A 21,096-nucleotide genomic window follows, 5' to 3' on the forward strand; every position below is an offset into this window, starting at 1 on the left:
AGTTGAGAAATTGTGGTTATCAGGAAATCTTCACTGTGAATCCTAATGGAACGGCTGGTGGACTAGCGCTTGCATGGAAAGAGGGTGTAAAGGTGGAAGTGGTAAAAGCTGAGGAGTTTTTCATCCTTTTTTTCATAAAGGATCAAGAAAGATAGCTGATTTGGGAAGTCTTTGCAGTACATTTACACAGCTCTAATCACATTCACAATAACCAATATGAGGTGCTGCTAAATCTTATGGAGAATAGGGGAGAACGATACTTAATAATTGGTGATTTCAATGCAATTTTGTCTAATCAAGAAAAATAGGGAGGAAGGGAGAAATCAGCTCAATCAATCCAATCTTTCCAAGACTTTATCAATAGAAGACAATTGATAGATATGAATTTTAATGGTGATAAGTTTACCTGGTGGAACCGAAGTTACCAAGATAGTGCTATTCGAGAAAGACTAGACCGAGGACTCATATCTCCTAAACTAAGAGAGGAGTATCCTTGGGCCAATGTTGCTCACTTAGAAGACACAGGATCAAACCACAGACCGCTCTTGATGTGCACTAACCAAACAACACATAAGGGCAAGAGGAACTTCAGATTTCAAGAGAGATGGTGTGGAATGGCAGAGGTTGATAAAATTGTATCTGAGGCATGGCTGACTTCTTTTCCAGGTTCATCAATGTACCAACTGTTTCAGAAATTAAAGAAGTACAGACATGAACTGGTTAAATGGCAATCAACTGAAACAAGTAACTCTAAAAAGAAGATAGACGAGCTGAAAGCGCTATTATCAGTGGCCAAGGCAGACCCAACAACAGCAGACAAAAAATAGATTCTATTATTAGAAGATGAACTAGCTGCCGCCCACATTAGTGAGGAACGCTACTGGAAAGAAAAATCAAGAGTGAGCTGGCTAAAATGGGGAGATCAAAATACCAAGTTTTTTCATGCAAAAAACCAGTCCAAAAACAGAAGAAACAAGATATGGAAATTAGAGGATGAAGAGGAGAATTGGTGCACCACACCCGAGGCAATTGGCGACAGGGCACAGAGGTTTTTTGTTGATCTATTTGAAAGCAATAATCCAGAAGATCCCTCTCAATTTTTCACCGAACTTAGAGTCAAAGTTTCTTCTGAAATGAATAAGAGTCTAACTAAACCAGTCTCAGATGATGAAATTAAAAGGGCTGCATTTTCCATTAATGCAAAAGCCGCCCCAGGAGACGACGGATTCACCGCAAAATTTTATCAATTCTATTGGGGCAGGATTAGAGGGGACGTATGCAAGGCTGTGAGAAGTTTTTTTAGTGGCAGCAATATTCTAAAGGGATTTAACCACACCCAAATTTGTTTGATACCTAAAGTGACTCAAGCTACTTCTATGAATCAAATTCGACCAATCAGTCTCAGCACAGTCTTCTACAAAATTATCTTGAAAGTTCTAGTTCATCGACTTCAACCTTTATGAGTATGTTAATAAGCGACAATCAGAGTGCTTTTATTCGGGGAAGACTCATTAGCAACAACATTCTTGTGGCTCATGAATGCATGCATTTTCTAAAGAATAAAACCCATGGGGAAAATGACATGGCGATAAAGGTTGATATGAGTAAGGCATATGATAGGGTGGAATGGAGTTTTGTGTGGTTTATTATGAAGAAGTTGGGTTTTTGCTCAAAGTGGATTGAATGGATGAAGGCTTGTGTCTCTACTATATTCTATTCTGTTATTATGGATGGTACACCAACTGGTTTTTTTAAACCAAGTAGGGGTCTCAGACAAGGAGACCCCCTCTCACCATATCTATTTCTTTTCTGCGCAGAGGGTCTATCCTATCTGCTCCACAAAGGAGAACAGAATAACCTCTTTCAAGGACTGTGATTAAACAATAGATGTCTGACTATTCATCATCTCCTATTTGCCGACGATTCACTCTTATTTTGTAAAGCTACCCAATACAACTGCTCTAAACTATCCCAAATTCTCCAACTATATGGCAGACTAAGTGGACAACAAATTAATTTCTCCAAGTCTTCTGTGCTTTTCAGCAAAAACACCCCTTTACCCATCAGAACTAAACTAGCGGCATCTTTGGAAGTCCCAAATATTGAGACGCAGGATAAATATTTGGGGCTACCCTCCATAGTACACAGATCCAAAAAAAAACATTTGCTTTTATAAAAGAGAAGGTGGCGAAGAAGCTCTCGCATTGGAAGAAATCATTTCTATCTGCTAGTGGAAGGGAGGTGTTGATCAAAGCAGTGGGTTCATCTATACCAATTTATACTCTGGGCTGTTTCAAACTCCTAGATACCCTCTTGGATGAACTGCACCGAATGATGATGCAATTTTGGTGGGGACAGAAATAGAATGAAAAGAAGATGCAATGGATCAGTTGGGACACTATGACCAGAGAAAAGAATTTCGGGGGTATGGAGTTTAAGGACCTAAAGGCATTCAATCTAGCCATGTTAGCTAAACAAGGATGGAGGCTGATGACTAAACCACATTCTCTTTTCTACAAAATCTTCAAGAATAAGTACTTCAGATACAGATCCTATCTAGAAGCCAATCCAGGAAATCGACCATCCTGGCTTGGCAGAGTCTTTTGGAAGGAAGGAAAATTTTGGAGAAAGGAGTTAAGTGCAAAGTTTCAATTCAGGGATCTGTCAGAATCAGAGAAGACCCATGGTTTGGGGACCAAACACCATTTCACATTGCAGTTAATGTATGCAGAGATGAATCGCTTACCTGGGTTAGACAGCTAATCATACCCGAGGGAGAATGGAATCAACAACTCCTTATGGAAGCCTTCCCACTAGACACAGCTCAGCAAATTCAACAAATTTCTATCACAGAAGAGGAAGACTCGATTATATGATGCAATAACAACTCAGGAGAGTACTCGTTTAAATCTGGGTATAGTATAGCATACCAATTCTTTTACCCTCCAGTGAATTCACTCCATCCCCAGTATACAGACTCAAAAATGTAGAAGACCTTATGGAAAATGAGAGTAACACCAAAGGTCAAATTATTTGCTTGGAGATTAGCCCATGAAGGCATTGCAGTTAAAGCAAAATTGAACGAGAAATTACCACATGTTAGCAGCCTTTGTCCCCGCTGTCAATCGGTGCTGAAGATACCGATGCATACCATTGTCTTCTGCCCAGAAGTTCTTCAAATTTGGAACAGCTCCCCAGTAGCTAGCACTATTCCTCGCGACCCTAACCTAAAAGCTTGGGATTGGTGGAGTCAATTCATGGAAGTTGAGAAATCCAAACCCAATTTCAGAATCAAAAGTGCTCAGGTGGCTTACCTTCTATGGCAGATTTGGTTGGCGCGAAACGCTTTAGTCTTCGAGGACCAACGCCAGGAAGGAAAATTCTGTCTCAGACGATATTGTTGGAGGAGGAATACCAGCGATATCATTTTCTCAGACCACCTTCTCTATGAATAGTAGTAACTAATACTTTGGAACTCCTTTCTTTCTTAATTGTTTTCTTTCTCTCCTTTACCCCATTAGATTATTTTTATTTAACATCTCGATTGAAAAATTCCTTTGTCTTGATATAATGTACTCCAGGAGAACATAATGTACTCCATGTATAAATTTCTTTTATGCAATAAAAAATATATCTTTAAAAAAAATAACAAAAAATACACACCATATAAAAAGATATCTTATTAAAAATTTGATTTGTTGATGACTGTTCTCAAGATTTTTTAATAAATAAAAAAATTTATTTAAATTAATAAAATATAATATTTATTGAATTGTGTAAACTTTTAAATATTTATCTATATATGTTATGTGACACATTTTGGATACTGTATCCTAAAACACTCTAAAATCATAAAACGTATTTCGAATATGTAGTCATCAGGATATAACATACGCGTTACACATCTCAAATGCATTCGATATATGAATTAAATGCTTAAAATGGGTTCTAAGTACTTAGGATACCTAACTAATGAATTTCGGGCCTTAGTATTCAAAATATTTAGTTTTAGTTGATATTTTAGGATATTTTGATTTAATTAGTTAAAAAATATATTAGAATAATGACATGTTAGATTAAATTATCTTGATTAATTAATTTTTATGTTAGAATAATTGAATTTAAGTAGTTAGATTATGTGTTAAACATGTAGGGTTGTGTTGCTTTTTTTATGGTTTGTGAGGTCGTATTGGTGCATTTCCTAGTAAGGGTTGAGTATTCACACCAATATCCGTGAATCCAGAAAGGTATAATCGGAACAAAATTTTGAATATGAGCTTCCGACTTTAGAAGCCGAGACCCTCGTCCTTCTTTGGTCGAGTCATTTGGTTCCAACTAATCCACACCATACGCCTTTCAGCCTTTTCTGTCCCACCAGAAATGAGACAGGAAACTATGAATTTCAGATAGGAGAGTATCTAGTAATCTAAAACATGATAGTGTGTATATAGGAACTGCCTCGCCCATAACCCTTAGGAGAACTTGCCTGCCTCCAGTTGACAATAGATTTTACTGCCATCTATCCACCTTTTCCCTTAGGTAGCGTTTGTTTTGAGATACTGGGACAGAGACTGGAAGACTGAGACTCAGTATCATGTTTGTTGGCTCAAAGATTGGTACTAAAATTTCTGTCTCTGTCCCCAAAATTTCAGTATTTCAGTACCTCCAAAAAGTGGGGACACATGGGACTGAAATTTTTAGAGACGAAGACTGAAACTTTAATAACATTTTATACCTTAAATACCCTCATTTCAATTAATTAATTCTAATTTTACCCTTTGTGCAAATGAAATTAGAGCTTCATTCTTGTTTCAATTTCTGTCTCCCACTTTGCACTAAACAGAATACTAAAATTTATTTTAGTCTCTGTCTTTTAGTCTATGTCTCTCAGTCTCAGTCTTTCAGTCTCTATCTCTACACCAAACGCTACCTTACTTTTTCCTTGATTTCACTAAAAATTTCTCTCTTGGATTTCTGGACAATAGAAGGAAGCCTCGAATACATATTCTGAGCTCCAATGTGAGTGATATTTAATCTGTCTGCTATATGTTTCTGAATCTAAAGAGGGGTGTTGTTGTTAAAAAAGAGATCCGATTTATTCAAATTAACTTGTTAACCACTAACACCTTCATATAAATTGAGCAAGTTCATAATGTTTTTACAATTCTCTTTTGAGACCTTACAAAATAGGATAGACTCATTAGCAAATAGCAAGTGGTTTATAATAGGACATCGCCGATTAATCTGAATCTCTGGGACCTGTTTATTTTGTTCTGCTTTGTGTATTAAGAAGGAAAAACCTTTTGCACAAAAAAAAATAGGGAGAAATGGTGTCACCCTGCCGATGCCCTTTTCTAGCTTAAAAAATCCAAAGGGTTAACTTTCCACAACAATAGAATAAGAAACAGTTGACACAAGTTCACGAATCTAGTTAATAAATTTTGTCCCAAAACCTAGTTTGTCCATAATGAACCATAGAAATCTCCATTCAACTCTGTCGTAGGCTTTGCTCATATCCAACTTGATATCCAGTTCGGTCTCCAGACCACTCTTCTTGTTTTTAAGATAATGCATGCATTCATGTGCTATTAGAATGTCATCAGAGATAAGCCTTTCTTTCTTAAAAGTACTCTGAATAGGACTTATCTAAATGCATGAATTTTTGCAGTTTATGAACCAAGACTTTAGAAATAATTTTATATATAACTGTAGACAGACTTATTGGCCATACCTAAGTCATGTTGCTAGCATTAGTAATCTTTGGAATCAAGCAAGTCTAAGTATGGTTAAAACTCTTAAGAATTTTTCCCCCCAAAGAAACTCCGAATAGCCCTGAAAATATTCCCTCCTACAATGTTTCAATACTTCTGAAAAAATCTAGCAGTCATACCATCATGTCCTGAAGTACTCTGGGGATAGACACTAAAGGTGGCTTGCTCACTTCCTCCATAGATACTGGTCTTTGCAGCCGTCAGTTCATGAGAGCTATAACCTTCGACTCAAAGCCCTCAAAAATAGGTCCTAGGACTGTTTGACCTATAAAGGAAAAAATTCTCTGAAGTAATTCTTAACAATTGTTGCTATATCTTGGTGCATGGAAGGTGCATTTCTAGTAGGGCTAATTAATCTCTAAATCTTGTTCCTCTTGGTTCTACCTTTGAACTTCTTATGAAAGAAAGTTGTGTTTTTATCCCATTCTTTGAGCTACTTGATTCTGGATTTTTCTTTCCAATATCTTTCTTCATTAAGCATTGCTTTCTATAACTTCTGTTCTAGCTCCATAATTTTCGCACCTTCCTGAATCCGACTTTGTCTTAGCTCTTCTATTTTCACGACAAGCTAATTAATGGCCCTTTTAGAGTTAGCATTGCTGGACTACTACCATTGTACTAACTTATGGCAGTAAAGTTTAATCTTTTGAGCCACCACATACATTGTCGAGCCTTCTATGCTAGTCTTTCAGACCTCCTCAATTAAACACCAAACTTCCTCCAGTTCACACCATCTATCTTGGAACTTAAACTTGCGTTTTGATTTCTCTGAATGGGGAGAGGAATCCATGAGCAACGGGGTGTGATCTGAGCCAGTCTCGGTTAGGCAAAGAACCATCGGATTAGGTTACAATTGTAACTAGTCCTCAGTCGCCAAACATCTATATAGTCTCTCCTGAATTAACTCATCTCCCCTCCTTCTATTACTCCATGTGAATTTCCTGCCAATCATACCCAAATTAGCCATTAAATTTTCTCCAATGAAATTGTTAAATTCTGCCATAGCCACTGGGGACTTTTCTCCTCTTCCCTCTTTTTCACTTGGGTTGGTAATGGTATTGAAATTTTCTGCAACAATAATTTTTTCTCTGTTTTGTGTGATCAGTGCTGATATCTTTTTAAATTGTTGACGCTGGAGTTGGTCGTTATGATTGAAGTGCACACCAATGACAACCAGCTCTCTCCCAGATAGATATCCTTAATTCTCGCTGCTATAAAGAACTCCTCAACTTCCAAAATCTCCGCATCCACACCCTCTTTCCATATCAAAACTATGCCACCAACCCTCCCATTTGGTTCCACCATGTACCACTTTTCAAAGCCACATTTTCTCATCTTTACCTCCATTTGTTGAGATTGATTTTTGGTTTTACTAATAAAATCAATCTCGGAGGAGTGAGATTTGCTAATCCCTGTAAGATTATGGATTGTCAGGGGTCTCCCCAAATCTCGACAATTCCATATAAGTAGTCTCATAGATCCCTAAGTGCCATTTTACGGCTGGCACCCCCACCATTGCATCATTCTTTTGTTTCTCTTCTAAACATATCAGTTGCTGTGGATTTGCATTTTTCATGTCCTCGTTCTCTATTTTTGCACCAGTAATTCTATTATATTCCTCCACTTTCTTTCTTGCCATCTTCTTTAGGCTCTATTTTGCATTCATACTTTCTTGATGTTCTACCCCCATCATTTGATTTTTCTTCATATTTGGTGGCACTATTATGTCAAATAGAACCTCATGGGACTTGGATTTTTCCAACTTTGTAGCCTCAGTCTCAGATTCTCCCTCATTCCTCCTATTCTCCTTGATTAGATGATAATTATTTGCTTCCTGTTTCTTCATGTGTTCATTATTGTCATTCATTGAGAAATTAGAGAAACTATCAACCAGCCACGCAGGGAAATGCTTTTTTCGAGGAACGCTTCTTGAGTTATCAGCAGAATTTGGTGCATTACGCTGTTCTTCTTCAAAGATGTACACTTTTCTTCCAACTTGATCCACCCTAACCCATTTTCCAATTTTGTCTTGCTTCATGTTACCTTCATTGGAGTCCCACATGAATAATTGACAATGCTTCACCTCATGTCCCAGCATCGCACAACACGTGCAAAAGGTGCCTAACCGCTCATAGCTCAACCCTACTTCAATGAGTTGTTGGCCTGGTCCAACAATTCGCAGTTGATAATTAATCTTCTTAGCGGCCTCCAATTCCATCTTTGCTTTCATAATTCTTGATTCATTATCCTTAATCTAAAAAAAACCACATTCTATCACCTTTTTAATGCTATTTCTGAGTTTTCTCCCCACTTGCAAGGTTTTATAGCTCTCAGGTAGCCCCCAGAATTGTATCCATACTAAAAAGCTATGGGTCAAACACCCTTCTACATGATCCATCTCCTTCCAACGTCGAACATGGAGGATGAAATCCTTGAAAAGCCAAAGAGATCTTTCTCTATTTGTAACGTATGCAATTCACTATTGAAGAAGAATTGGAATTGGTTCCCTCCCCTTTCAACAACCCTAAACCCACCTTGTCTCTGCCAGATAGCATTCAAAGCATTAGTCATTGTCCCTGCTAAGAAGAATTTTACAGCCACTATCCCCCCAACAAGGCTTTTGGAGCATGCCCTAATGCCTTGACGGATGTCATCTTCTCCTACTGCCACAACTTCCTCTGTCTCTTTCTCACTGTCTGCTTGATTGTGCTAGTCTCCTCGTATTCTTTCCTACTCCATTTTGTCTTGTTACACATATTTGATTAGATTAGAATTCAAAACTTTCTTTTCTCACAAAAGCTCATAAGAGCACTTTTGCCCTAGCAAAACTCTTGGGCTGCGTTTGTTTCTAAAAATAGGACAGGACAAGACACCGAGAACAGGATAGGACAAGACACTGATGGACAGAGACATAAAATTTTGTGTTCTTGTATTCTGTTTGTTGATAAACTAGAACAAATTATGAAAATTTAATTTATTCTTATTTTTTTTCATTCAAAAGATTTGAGATGAAAAATATAACAATAAAAAATATAATTATAAAAAATTAACAAGAATAATGAAAGAAAAAATAAAAAATAAGTTGTGTCCCTTGTTAGTGTTTCTGTGTCCTTCCTGACAGGATGGACACAAAATATACTAATTCAGTGTCTCTGGGTACATTGTCTCTATCCATGTCTCCTCTGCCAAACATGATTTTGTGTCTGTGTCCCTATCTCAGTGTCATGTCTCTGTAAACAAATGCAGCCTTGGAGAAATCCTAAGGACATTTACATAAATTAAAAATTTCTTTTTAGATAGCTATTACATACTTGCTATTATTATACTATTGAATTTTATAAAAATGTAGAGTAACAAGTCTATAATACGTTATTTTCTTGATAAATACGTTTGGATTCAAATCTTATGAATAGAAAAATTATGAATATTATTATTATTAGATATATGTTATAGTAATTTTAGATTTACCACATTATTCACACACTATTAAAATATTCCAAATACTCAACTATTATTGGAGAACTATAATAATACCAAATTTTGAAAGAAAACACATAAATTTGTGAAAGAAAATACGGAATTTTTTTTACCTTTTTATCAATAAGTACAACTTTTTTATAGAAAAATACAAATGTTCTACTTTTTTTTTCCATCCTCATCTCTTTTGGTTCTTTTCAATTTGTTTTTCTCTTCTTCTTCTTTGCTTATTTGTTTATTTATTTATTTATTTATTTATTATTATGATTATTTGATACAACAACAACAAACAACAACAAAGTCTTGTCCCACTAAGTGGGGTCGGCTACATGAATCAAACGACGCCATTGTACTCTGTCATGTATTATGTCTACAGAGAGACCGTTTACATGTAGATCTCGTTTGACCACCTCATGGATGGTCTTCTTAGGTCTTCCTCTACCTTTCGCCATTTGTCCATCTTCCATCTCATCCATCCTCCTGACTGGATGTTCTATCGGTCTTCTTCTCACATGTCCAAACCACTTGAGGCGCGATTCAACCATCTTTTCCACAATGGGTGCTACTCCAACTCTCTCCCTTATATCTTCATTCCTTATTTTATCCAATCGCGTATGACCACTCATCCATATCAACATCTTCATCTCTGCCACACTCAGCTTGTGTTCGTGTTCCCCTTTAGCCGCCCAACACTCCGTACCATACAGCATAGCCGGTCTTATAGCGGTGCGATAGAATTTACCTTTAAGTTTTAAAGGCACTTTTTTGTCGCATATAAAACCAGATGCACTCCGCCATTTTGACCAACCTGCTTAGATACTATGATTTACATCATGTTCAATCTCTCCATTATCCTGTATGATGCACCCAAGATACTTAAAACTTTTAACTTTTCGTAGGATGTTTTCTCCAATCTTCACCTCTATGTTGAGGTTTTCCTTTCTCAGACTAAACTTACATTCCATATATTCTGTCTTGCTACGGCTTATGCGCAAACCATACACTTCTAGAGCTTCTCTCCATAACTCCAACTTCTTATTTAGGTCTTCCATTGACTCTCCCATAAGGACGATATCATCGGCAAAAAGCATGCACCATGGCACAGGCTCTTAGATGTGTTCTGTGAGTACTTCCAAGACTAATGTGAAAAGGTATGGACTTAAGGATGATCCCTGGTGTAATCCTATACCAATAGGGAATTCCTCTGTCACACCACCTTGAGTCTTCACACTAGTTGTGGCTCCATCATACATGTCTTTAATTGCCCGAATATATGCGATCCTTACTCTCCTCTTTTCTAAAACCTTCCATAAGACCTCCCTTGGTACCCTATCATACGCTTTTTCCAAATCAATAAACACCATATGTAGATCCATTTTATTACTACGATACCTCTCCATCATCCTTCTTAATAGGTATATCGCTTCAGTGGTAGATCTTCCTGACATAAATCCAAATTGGTTCTCTGTTACTTGTGTCTCTTTTCTCAATCTCCGTTCTATCACCCTTTCCCATAACTTCATAGTATGACTCATAAGCTTAATTCCTCTATAGTTTCCGCAGCTTTGTATATCCCCCTTATTCTTGTAGATAGGTACCAAGGTGCTCTTTCTCCACTCATCAGGCATCTTCTTTGACCTTAAAATCTCATTAAAAAGCTTGGTTAACCAGTTGATGCCTTTTTCTCCAAGACCCTTCCAAACCTCAATCGGGATATTATCAGGTCCTACTGCCCTGCCATTTTTCATCTGCTTTAGAGCCTCTTTTACCTCGAAATCTCGAATCCTTCGATAGTAGTCAAAGTTTTGATCTTCTTCCCTTGTGCATAATCGACCAAGGCTCGGAAGAGTCTTCTGTCCCTCATTAAATAATTCGTAGAAGTAGCTCTTCCACCTTTCATTAATCTTCTCCTCTTGAGCCAACACCTCTCCATCCTTATCCTTTATGCACTTAACCTGATCCAAATCTCTCATTCTTCTTTCCCGGCTCTTTGCGATTCTATATATACATTTTTCTCCTTCTTTCGTGCCCAAAGACTGGTAGAGACCCTCATATGCTCTTGTTCTTACTTCACTTACAGCCACTTTTGTCTCTTTCTTAGCCGTCTTATATTTTTCCCAATTATCTGCATTGCGGCATAAAGACCACTCTTTAAAGCATTCCCTTTTTATCTTTATCTTTTCTTGTATACTCGCATTCCACCACCAGGACTCCTTGTCTCTTGGTCCTATTCCTTTAGATTTACCAAAACTTTTTTTTGCTGTTCTTCTAATAACTTCTGCCATCTCCCTCCACATCTCTTCCGCGCTTCCATTCCCATCCCACTTTGCCTCTTCTCCTACCCGTCTTAGGAAGCTTCTTTGTTCCTCACCTTTCATCCGCCACCACCTCGTCCTTGGGTTTTTCGTATAATGTCTTTTCCTCAACTTTTACTCAACGCGAAAATCCATGACGAGCACCCTATGTTGTGTTGTCAAACTCTCTCCCGAGATAATTTTACAGTTAATGCAAAATTTCCGGTCGATTCTCCTCAACAAGAAGAAGTCGATTTGAGAGCTTGTCATGCCACTCTTATAGGTTATAAGATGTTCGTCTCTCTTTTTAAAACATGTATTTGCGATGAGAAGATCAAAGGTTGAGGAAAAGTCCAAAATAGTTTTACCATCGGCATTGATCACCCCGAAATCATGGCCTCCGTGAATACTCCCATATCCAGTCACTTCTCTCCCAACATGGCCATTTAAATCTCCTCCTAAGAAAATCTTATCTCCCAAAGGTATGCCTTGAACCAAACTCTCTAGATCCTCCCAAAACCTTATCTTGTGTTGTTCGTCCGAACTCACTTGCGGTGCATAGGCGCTAATCACATGGAAAGCACCTCCCCCCACCACAAGTTTGATAAAGATGATCCGATCTCCCACCCTCTTGACATCCACTACGTCCTTCTTCCACTGCTTATCCACAATTATTCCAACCCCATTCCTATTTTTCACTTTTCCTGTGTACCAAAGTTTGAAACTAGAAGTATCCAACTCCCTAGCCTTTGCACCAACCCATTTCGTTTCTTGTAAGCACATAATGTTAATCTTCCTCCTTGTCATGGTGTCCACCACCTCCATGGACTTTCCTGTTAAAGTGCCTATGTTCCATGTCCCAAATCTCAACCTTCTATCGCTTCGACCTTTACCTTTTACTTTGTGAACTAGCTTATTTACCCTCGTCCGTTCACGAAAACGCGAGAACCCTTGCTCATTTAACACTACATCCGGGCACCGATGTAGCGGCTCTTGCTTTGACACCGTACTCGAGCCATACGGCGCGTTGCTTCCGGGCAACGACCTAACTTTAGCGCAATAATGTCTTTGATTTATGTCATGGGGGTTCGGCTATATTTTTATGTTGGTTGCCGAAGACCTAACACAACCCTCCTCCTTTATCCGGGCTTGAGACCGGCTATGTACCGCAAGTGTAACATAAGCAGAGTTATTATGATTATTTGATAATTGTAGATATTCTATTCAAATTTATATTTATATTTGTTTGCATAGTATACTTTGTAACCATTTTATAATAGTGGGATCAGTTTTAATTTTTTTTTTTCTATTTTCTCCATAAAAAAAATTATGCCTTTATTTCTATACTTAGGTTTACATAAATAAATGTGAATACATTTGAACGTTAAGAAAAAGGCTTCATACAAGTTGTCTTACTTTAGTAACGAGTTTTATTATAAGCATTCGAAATAATGATAGAAATATCGACAGAGAGAAGGCTTATTAATGATAAATCATTAACTAGAAAAGTTATAAACTTAAAAATATTTAAATGGAAATGAAATAAGACTTGGACATTCATTTTACAATATATAGAAGACAAACTTTCGTGTGGAGCAGTTTTGCGAGCCCCATTAGCCCTGACTTTGTCCCATTGTCCGCCATAACTAAATGAAAGTGTGGAATTAAAGCATCCATTAGTCTTAATTAAGTATTGTGCAATTTACAGTCCATCTCTTTCTAAGAACAAGAACAAAGGAAGAGCATAAGTCCATTAATCCTAAAACAATACATTTAATACAAAATTTTTGAAGACATATGTTGTAATGTTGAGTCTGGACAGAAACATGCACACCAGAGCCTGACAATCAACTTGTAATATCTCATGTGTGAACACCTATAGATGCAATAAGACAAAACATTTAACAGAAAAACTACTGAATCAGTGGCATTGATGGGATATTTGAATCAAAACATGAGAAATCAAATGCAAAATGTCACAAGAAAAATGCCATGAGAGATGTTTAAGTATGATCAAACAGCAGTAGAATTAAATCAATTGTATAATGTGTTTAGCCATTACCCATTATAAATGCCAAAACACAAAAAGGACTAAACCCGATAATGAGTTCCCAAGAGAATTCCAAGAGAAATGTTTAAGTATGACCAAATAACAACAGAATAACTTGCCTTAGAAGGTTTTCAGAACATGACATGCCCTACTTTCCTTGTTCTTCCCCTGTGCCGCCAAACTCGTCCGGAAGTGACAGTAAACTCTCAGTAAACAAAACCATCTTCAAGTCATTGTCACGACAACTAATTCTTAGAGACTCCACTGATACACCTTTATCACTGACTTTGACTAACTCATTGTTTTTGGTGCCAACAAGTTCACCTTTAGTGAAACACAAAGGGTGGATTCCATGAGCATAAGGAAGCACAACATTGAGCTTAGTCCAAGATAATTCTTTCATTACGCAGATCTCAGTCTTCTGGTCTTCCGTGAAGTTCAAGTAAGATATCCCAAAGCATCCAGCAAACAGCTTTAACTGCGGACGGGAACTGCTTGACATTGGAAATGACACCATTGATAGATGCTTTCCGGCTAAGTCAAAGGCAACAATCACAAAATTCACTCCCATATCTTTAACGGCCAACCAATAAAGAACCCCGTTACAAAACAGTGCACGATCAACAGTAACCAAATGGGGAGGAAGATGGCCAGACTCAATTTTTTTCCAGGAATTGGTTCGAACAGAGAAATACTCCCACTGAGGTCTCCATTCATGTCCATCACCTCATCCTACTACTACTAAATAATCATCACTAGATTCTTCATAGCCAAGACCACCCCATTAATTATTTGACGAGCCAAAACCCATCCAATAAGGAGCATCAGAGTCAGCAACAGGGTACGGCACTGATCTGTGAGAACCCGTTACAGGGTTCCACAGAAGGAGCGGAGCACCATGAACATGAATGCGCAACAGTATGAAGCCCCTGCATGAACCTAGAATACTAAGGCTGAAATGACGACAACTTAGAGGAAGCTGAAGCGCGTAATCGCCGCAAATCGAAGCTTCCAGATCTACACAACAAGCTTCGGGAAGCTCACTCGACAAGTACAGAAGCCTAGTGTTCTTATTGGTGGGTGCGGCATCAGCAGTGTCGTAATGCAATTTTGCAAAACGTGAATCAGAAACCAGAGAAAGCCATTTTTTAGAGACGCACCTGAACCGAATTAGGGATTTTACCGGCAACCATAATAGGATTTTCTCCACCAATTCGAGAGGGAGAACCTTAGCTTCAGCCTCAGCCTTGTGCTTCATCTTCTCAAACCTCGGAGGAGAGTGGAGAGAGACTGAATCTGACTGAGGGTTGAGAACTCTGGACGGAATTGAGCGGTTCTGGAGAAGCGGAGGAGAGTGTGAGACTGTGAGTGAGAATTGAAAAAGCACAAATTGAAATTAAACTTCATCCAAATTCACAAAAATTGCCATAGAAAAAAACAATAAAACAAAGTAAAATGGAACCTGAGTAGTTCGCAGGGGCAGAGACGAAGCACAACAATGCAGAGGGACCGGAAAGTGTGGTGCGGCGGCGGTAAAAGCAGTGGTGGCAGTGCTGAATGCAGGTTGAGGCAGCGACAGCGACGGTAGAAGCTGCAGGGATTGGACGAGAACATGAACATTAGTGGAAAAAACCTAGCAGAATTAAAAGGAAAGGGGAAAAGTGGAAAAAGCAAAACCAGAGGAGCAAAATTTTAATTATTATTTTTTTCAAAAATGAAAAAACGGGGTTGAATTTGTAAATATTTGTAAATGTTGGAGTAAGGAATCCGTAACCTTATATTATCTAATGTAGATAAACATTAGAGATTACTTTTTTTTCAAGGTTCCGAAAACCGAACCGTTATAGTCACTAATTTATTGGTTTATTGGGTCAATCGGTTCAACTAAAAAAATCGTTTTATAATAAAATAATAAATAAATTATAAATAAATATTCTAAAACATAATTATAATCTAATATAAATCTTAAAATATCTTCCAAATTTAAAGCATTACATAAAATATCATTAACCAAAATCTTATAATCTTATAAAATCTTATAATCTTATAAAAGTACAAATTCAAAAATTAAATAACAAAAAAATATCCAAATATGAAATGACAGTCACAATCTAAGCATAATTAACTAACTAAGAATGACAATGTTAAAAGCTGGACAGTATTTCTTCTTTACAGTAAAGATACATTCACCAGAATATAATGGTAATGTTAAATTAATTGTTGTGTGAAATAATAATAATGCATGTTGCAATTGCTGAGATACAATCTTTTAACTTTAACAAAACTTTATTCAACCCAAGAAACGGACAATAAATCTTGAATCTTCCTCAGCAAATCCAAATCAATCATAATACTAAATTGCACCTTCTGAGTTTGCAACTAATAAAATATAACAAAGAAATAAACTCTGAAAAAACCAGAATTAAAGAAATAAATCAGCAACAGAACAAATAAATTAAAAAAAATTCATTGAATAAGTCAGAATCATAGAATCAATCCTAAACCAGAATTTAAAAAAAAAATAAGGCTCAAGTTGAAAAGTCTCCAACTCTGTTTTGGTCTCTCTCATGCATATAAATACTGTACTTGCATAAGACTCAATAACGAAAAGATCAAAATCTAAGTATCAATTTTTGAGCTTTCATTCATCCTTTCACAAATCTTCCTCTGGTATCAGAGAGCTATTGGTCAAGAATCCATGGCTTTTATCATTCCTCTTCAATCAAACCCTTCTACCAACACTTTTTCTGCACCTGTTCTTAAAGAACTTACTGAAGATACATTCAAAACGTGGAATCAAATGGCATTGCACGTTATTCATGCTAATAGTCGGGCTCTCATCTCAATCAACATCAAATTCCTCCCCAATATGAGAATGATGCTGCGTGCCTTGCAGGTACAGTGTTTATATACATGAGAGAGACCAAAACAGAGTTGGAGACTTTCCAACTTGGTCAACATACCAACTAAATCCTAACTGTACTAACCCTTTTCTTTAACACAATCTTGATTGTCTATATGAATCTTATTTAGAACAAAAAATTCAAAGTAAAAAAAAAATAGAATTAACAACTCATCCAAAGAATCAAGAACAACCCAACCAAAGAACAAATCAGATTCAACAATGGGAGAAACAACTGAAGAATAAAAATAAATCAGAATCAAACCAACAATCAGAATAAAAAAGTTCAGAATAAAAACAAATTAAAATCAGAATCAAGATGAGGCTCCATTACAGAGTTATGGCATGAGGGTGCCTTCTATAGCACAGAGGCGATGGAGAACCGGATGGCTGGAGCGTGGTGGAGTGGAACAGAGCCGGCGCGGCGGAAAAGCGACTCTGCGCGAAAGAGAAACGACGCGAGACGAGGGCAAGTGAGACGGAGTGATGGAGACGGCAGTGGACAAGAGTGATGGAGTGACAAGAGCAAGTGGACGGTGACTGGGGAAGGCGGCTTCGGGGTTCAAGCAGTTGCGACAGCGGCGGTAACACGGCGGTAGCTGGACGGAGCAATTGACGGAGTGATGGAGGAACTCGAAGGCGAGATGGTGCTGCTGGTTGTTGTGACTTGTGAGTGAGTGTGTGTGTTCAACGAAGGGGGAGGGGGATTAGGGTTCAGGGGTTCACCTTTTTCTTTATTAATGATCGAAATGGCGCCGTTTTGATGAAAAATCTGAAAATCAGTCGGATTTCGATTTGGTTCGACCGACCGATTTTCGGCCAGTTCGACGATCCAATAACGATGTTCAAAAAAGACAGTTATGATTTCTGACCGAATCGAAATTCTCACCAATTTACAGTTTGACCGCCTGGTTCGAACTCATTTTCAGAACTTTGTCTTTTTTTTGTAAAAGGAACACAATTTTTATTAAATTTAAAAAATAATAAATATTTGTAAGTGTCAAATTTATTTCTAACGTTTAAATCATTTATTTAAGTTCCTGACGTTTTAAAATGATTTTAAAATTATCTTGTCATCGGTGATATATTAACAAAATTGATGGTAGAACAACCTCAAATAATTTTAAAATATCAGGAATTTAAACAAGACAAAAACGTTAAGAACAAAAATGATATATTGTTTCTAGAAGAATTAACAAATCAAGTAAAATGAAAGTGAATTTTAACGAAATAAATTATATTACAAATTCAAAATTTTTATTCATCATAAAATTTTTGTAGAATAACTAGCAGATAAACTTAAAAAAAAATAATATATACAATAAAGTATAAAATATACATTTTTATCTCTAATAATAATATACCAAACTTTTTAGTGTTTAATTTAAATAAGCTTTATTTTTAGATTTGAAATAAATTTTAATTTTATTTTTCAATGATATTAATTTTTTACGTACATAATTAATCAATTTTTTTAATTACATCTAAGTAAATTACTCTTAATTACATTATTTTTATATAATTTTTTTAATTTTATTTTTAAAGATTTTTACTCATTATGGAATAGAATGACTAGTAGATAAACTTTTAGAAAAGAAGAAAAAAAGAGTATAGTATATATATAATAAAGTATAAATTATACTTTTTTGTCTCTAATGTACCAAATTTTTTAATATTTAATTAAATTTTATTTTTAAATTTAAAATAAATTTTAATTTTATCCTTTAATAATATTATTTTTTATGGTAAATAATTATTCAATTTTTTTAATCACATCTAAGTAGATTATTTTTATTCATATTATTTTCATTCTAAGTGAATTTATTAAGAATAAAATTAAAAAATAAATTGAATAATTATTTATCATAAAAAATTAATATTATTGAAGGATAAAATTAAAATTTATTTCAAAGTTAAAAATATAATTTCATCGTTAATGAGTTATAGCTCAAATGGCATAGTCTCCTTATACTCACCTAAGAGGTTGCGGGTTTGAGTCTCCATATCTTTGGTAAAAAAAAAAAAAAAAAAATATATATATATATATATATATATATATATATATATATATATATAATTTCATCCTTTTCTGAGAAGCCGATGTTCGACGATTTACCAACCTCATTAGCCAGAGGTAGGTATGTCTTATTAGATCGTATGTCAGCCTCATCGTTATCATCAATCACACACTTGATATGCATGGTCGGCTTTCTATACTCGTGGTAGTGCACCACCTTTTTAGCTAAACATGGATGTGAATGCCTCAAATCCACCTTCAACAACACCCAATCTTGCTTTTCCCTATCGAACTTCGCATATATCTTTGCTTTGCATCCCACAGCTGAAATCGTGTTCTTTTTTGTTGGTGCTTTGACACGAGACTCGCGAGTTCCTTTGTCGTCTTGCCCAATGTTGTGGTCTGTATCTTACTTACGAAACGAACTTTCTTTGCATAAGTCGCATAAAATTCTTGTGTCAGTTGCAAAGAATCAAATCGCAATTCAACTGTTGGTATTTTGTCTTCGCGAAAGTCACTGTGATCCGGTACCTACAAATCAATTCACAACAAAAATTACTCCACAACACGGATGATTAATAGTCGATTCCAACATGTCGTTCATGGAAAATCAACAAAAAAAATACATAATTGAACCTCATAACCAAGTTCTATCTCATCAGTTTCTAGCTCAGTCACGTCCGTCACTCCAACAATCTACAAATTGAACACAACCAAAGAAATCAAGTAAGATATCGTCCCATGACATAAATATCAACAATATAAATTACTTTGATACGGCCAAAAAAAAATCTAAACAAAAACACAACACAGACTCATTTGTATTAAGGAATTTAACAAAAAACAACCATCATAAAATATTTATTATTAAAATTCCTAAATGTTACCATGAAATCAAAATATTTCGCTACTTTTACAAGTATCATGGTTTTTTATTAAAAAAAATATTATTATTATTAACCTTTAATTGGAATTGTTATTACTCTCAATTTACCTTAATTACCACAGCTACAAAAAGTTAATACGCAGAGACAAATAAATTCAACATCAATATAAAATATAATTTATGGATTTCAATACAACAACTAGAAAAACATAAAAGATAGAGTGTAATATGGTATATCAAATATCACGATAGAGTGTAATCAGTAAATTAGGAGATATTCCATTTTCATTACACCATAATAATACAAAAATAAATTAAAAAAAATAATAGAATCTATCTTAATAAAAAGTAAAAAATATTCCAAAACACACTATAACTAAGAGATATTGTATTAGTAGATGTTATGATTGTTATGGAGTGACTTAGTATTGGTAAGAGCTAATAATTTACTAAAATATAATAGAATAATTTATTTTACACCAACAACAAACATCCAATTTGTATAAAACTAAACATCCACATCAATAAAAAATTTTCACTGCTTACCTAGTTGGATTGTTGCCCCAATATAGTGCAATTGCCATATGAAAAAGTAGACTTATCAATGATTAATAAGGATGGTGCAATAGAAGTTTGTTCACCTATAGTGGACTCCATCGACGATGACGTTAGAGGAATGCAGGGTTGCTATTCAAGATGAGACTACAACGGTGTCGGCGGTTGACTGTGGCGGCAATGATACGATCGACGGGGGTTGCAGCAGCAATGGGGAGCCACCGGTGTAGCTGCGGAGAGATCTGCCTCAGTTACTGGGAACAGCGGCACAATTTAATGTTTTAGTAGTGTCTGCGGGAGCCCGCGGCGACGTCGGCATGGTCAGCCGAGGGGTTGTAACGGCTCAGGTGAGGCTGCGACGGCGAGAAGGGGATTAGAGAGTGGGGGAATATGATGAAATTAGGAGTAACCATCTGTAGTGTGAATGTGTTTAATTGTTAATCCTAATATTTCAAATTTCAAAATCTAAAATAAATAATTAATTAACAATATGATTTTTAATTATAATATACCTTTCTTTTTTAATCCATTGTTCACAGTTGTCATTATTTTCCTATACTTTCTCTTTTCTTTTTTGTTTTTTTTTTTTTTTGTTTTGGTCATGCTATACTTTCTCTAACTTATGTGGTTTTGGGATTGATCCTTTTGGATCTCAACAACTTCGAGGTCCATTAACAGTGAATTAGTTCTTTTTGGGCTATAGTTTTAGTTATTTAGATCATAGTATGAACAACAAGTATGGTTATGATGTGTGACTAACAATTAATATATAAACGAATTGTGATTTACAAATTATAAATTATAGAATACATTTCATATTAATTTAGATATTTTAAGTTTCTTTTTGAGTTATAATTCACGAAACAAACTTTTTTTTTTTTGTCGATGGATTAGACAACCCCAAATTCTAAATTACACAACACATACCAACTCACACACTCATTAAAAGTTCTATCACTACCCAGCTATAGCTGGGATTCGAACCTGAGATGTGGCTTCTGTGAGGCCAACATATTAGCCATTGGTGCAATGTCTTGGCCACCGAAACAAGCTTTTTAAATAAGCTTGTGAATTTGTCAAATTTTTAAATAGGTCGAACTTGAGACTAAAAAAATCTCATGAAAAATAATACAATCCTAGACTT

At 36.0% G+C, this 21,096-nt stretch overlaps 1 non-coding gene across 1 annotated transcript; it reads right to left on the reverse strand.

Moving 5' to 3' along the window:
• Positions 1–13,185: 13,185 nt before the first annotated feature.
• Positions 13,186–15,199, reverse strand: LOC107629816 (F-box/kelch-repeat protein At3g23880). Its single transcript, XR_015907050.1, has 3 exons — positions 15,055–15,199; positions 13,712–14,954; positions 13,186–13,418 (listed from the first exon to the last, which is right to left on the reverse strand). It is a non-coding gene; the product is annotated as an F-box/kelch-repeat protein At3g23880 (transcript).
• Between the last annotated feature and the right edge of the window lie 5,897 nt (positions 15,200–21,096).

The sequence above is a fragment of the Arachis ipaensis genome, chromosome B3, assembly GCF_059453495.1.
Source record: "Arachis ipaensis isolate K30076 ecotype BB chromosome B3, ASM5945349v1, whole genome shotgun sequence".
Taxonomy (NCBI): Eukaryota; Viridiplantae; Streptophyta; class Magnoliopsida; order Fabales; family Fabaceae; genus Arachis; species Arachis ipaensis.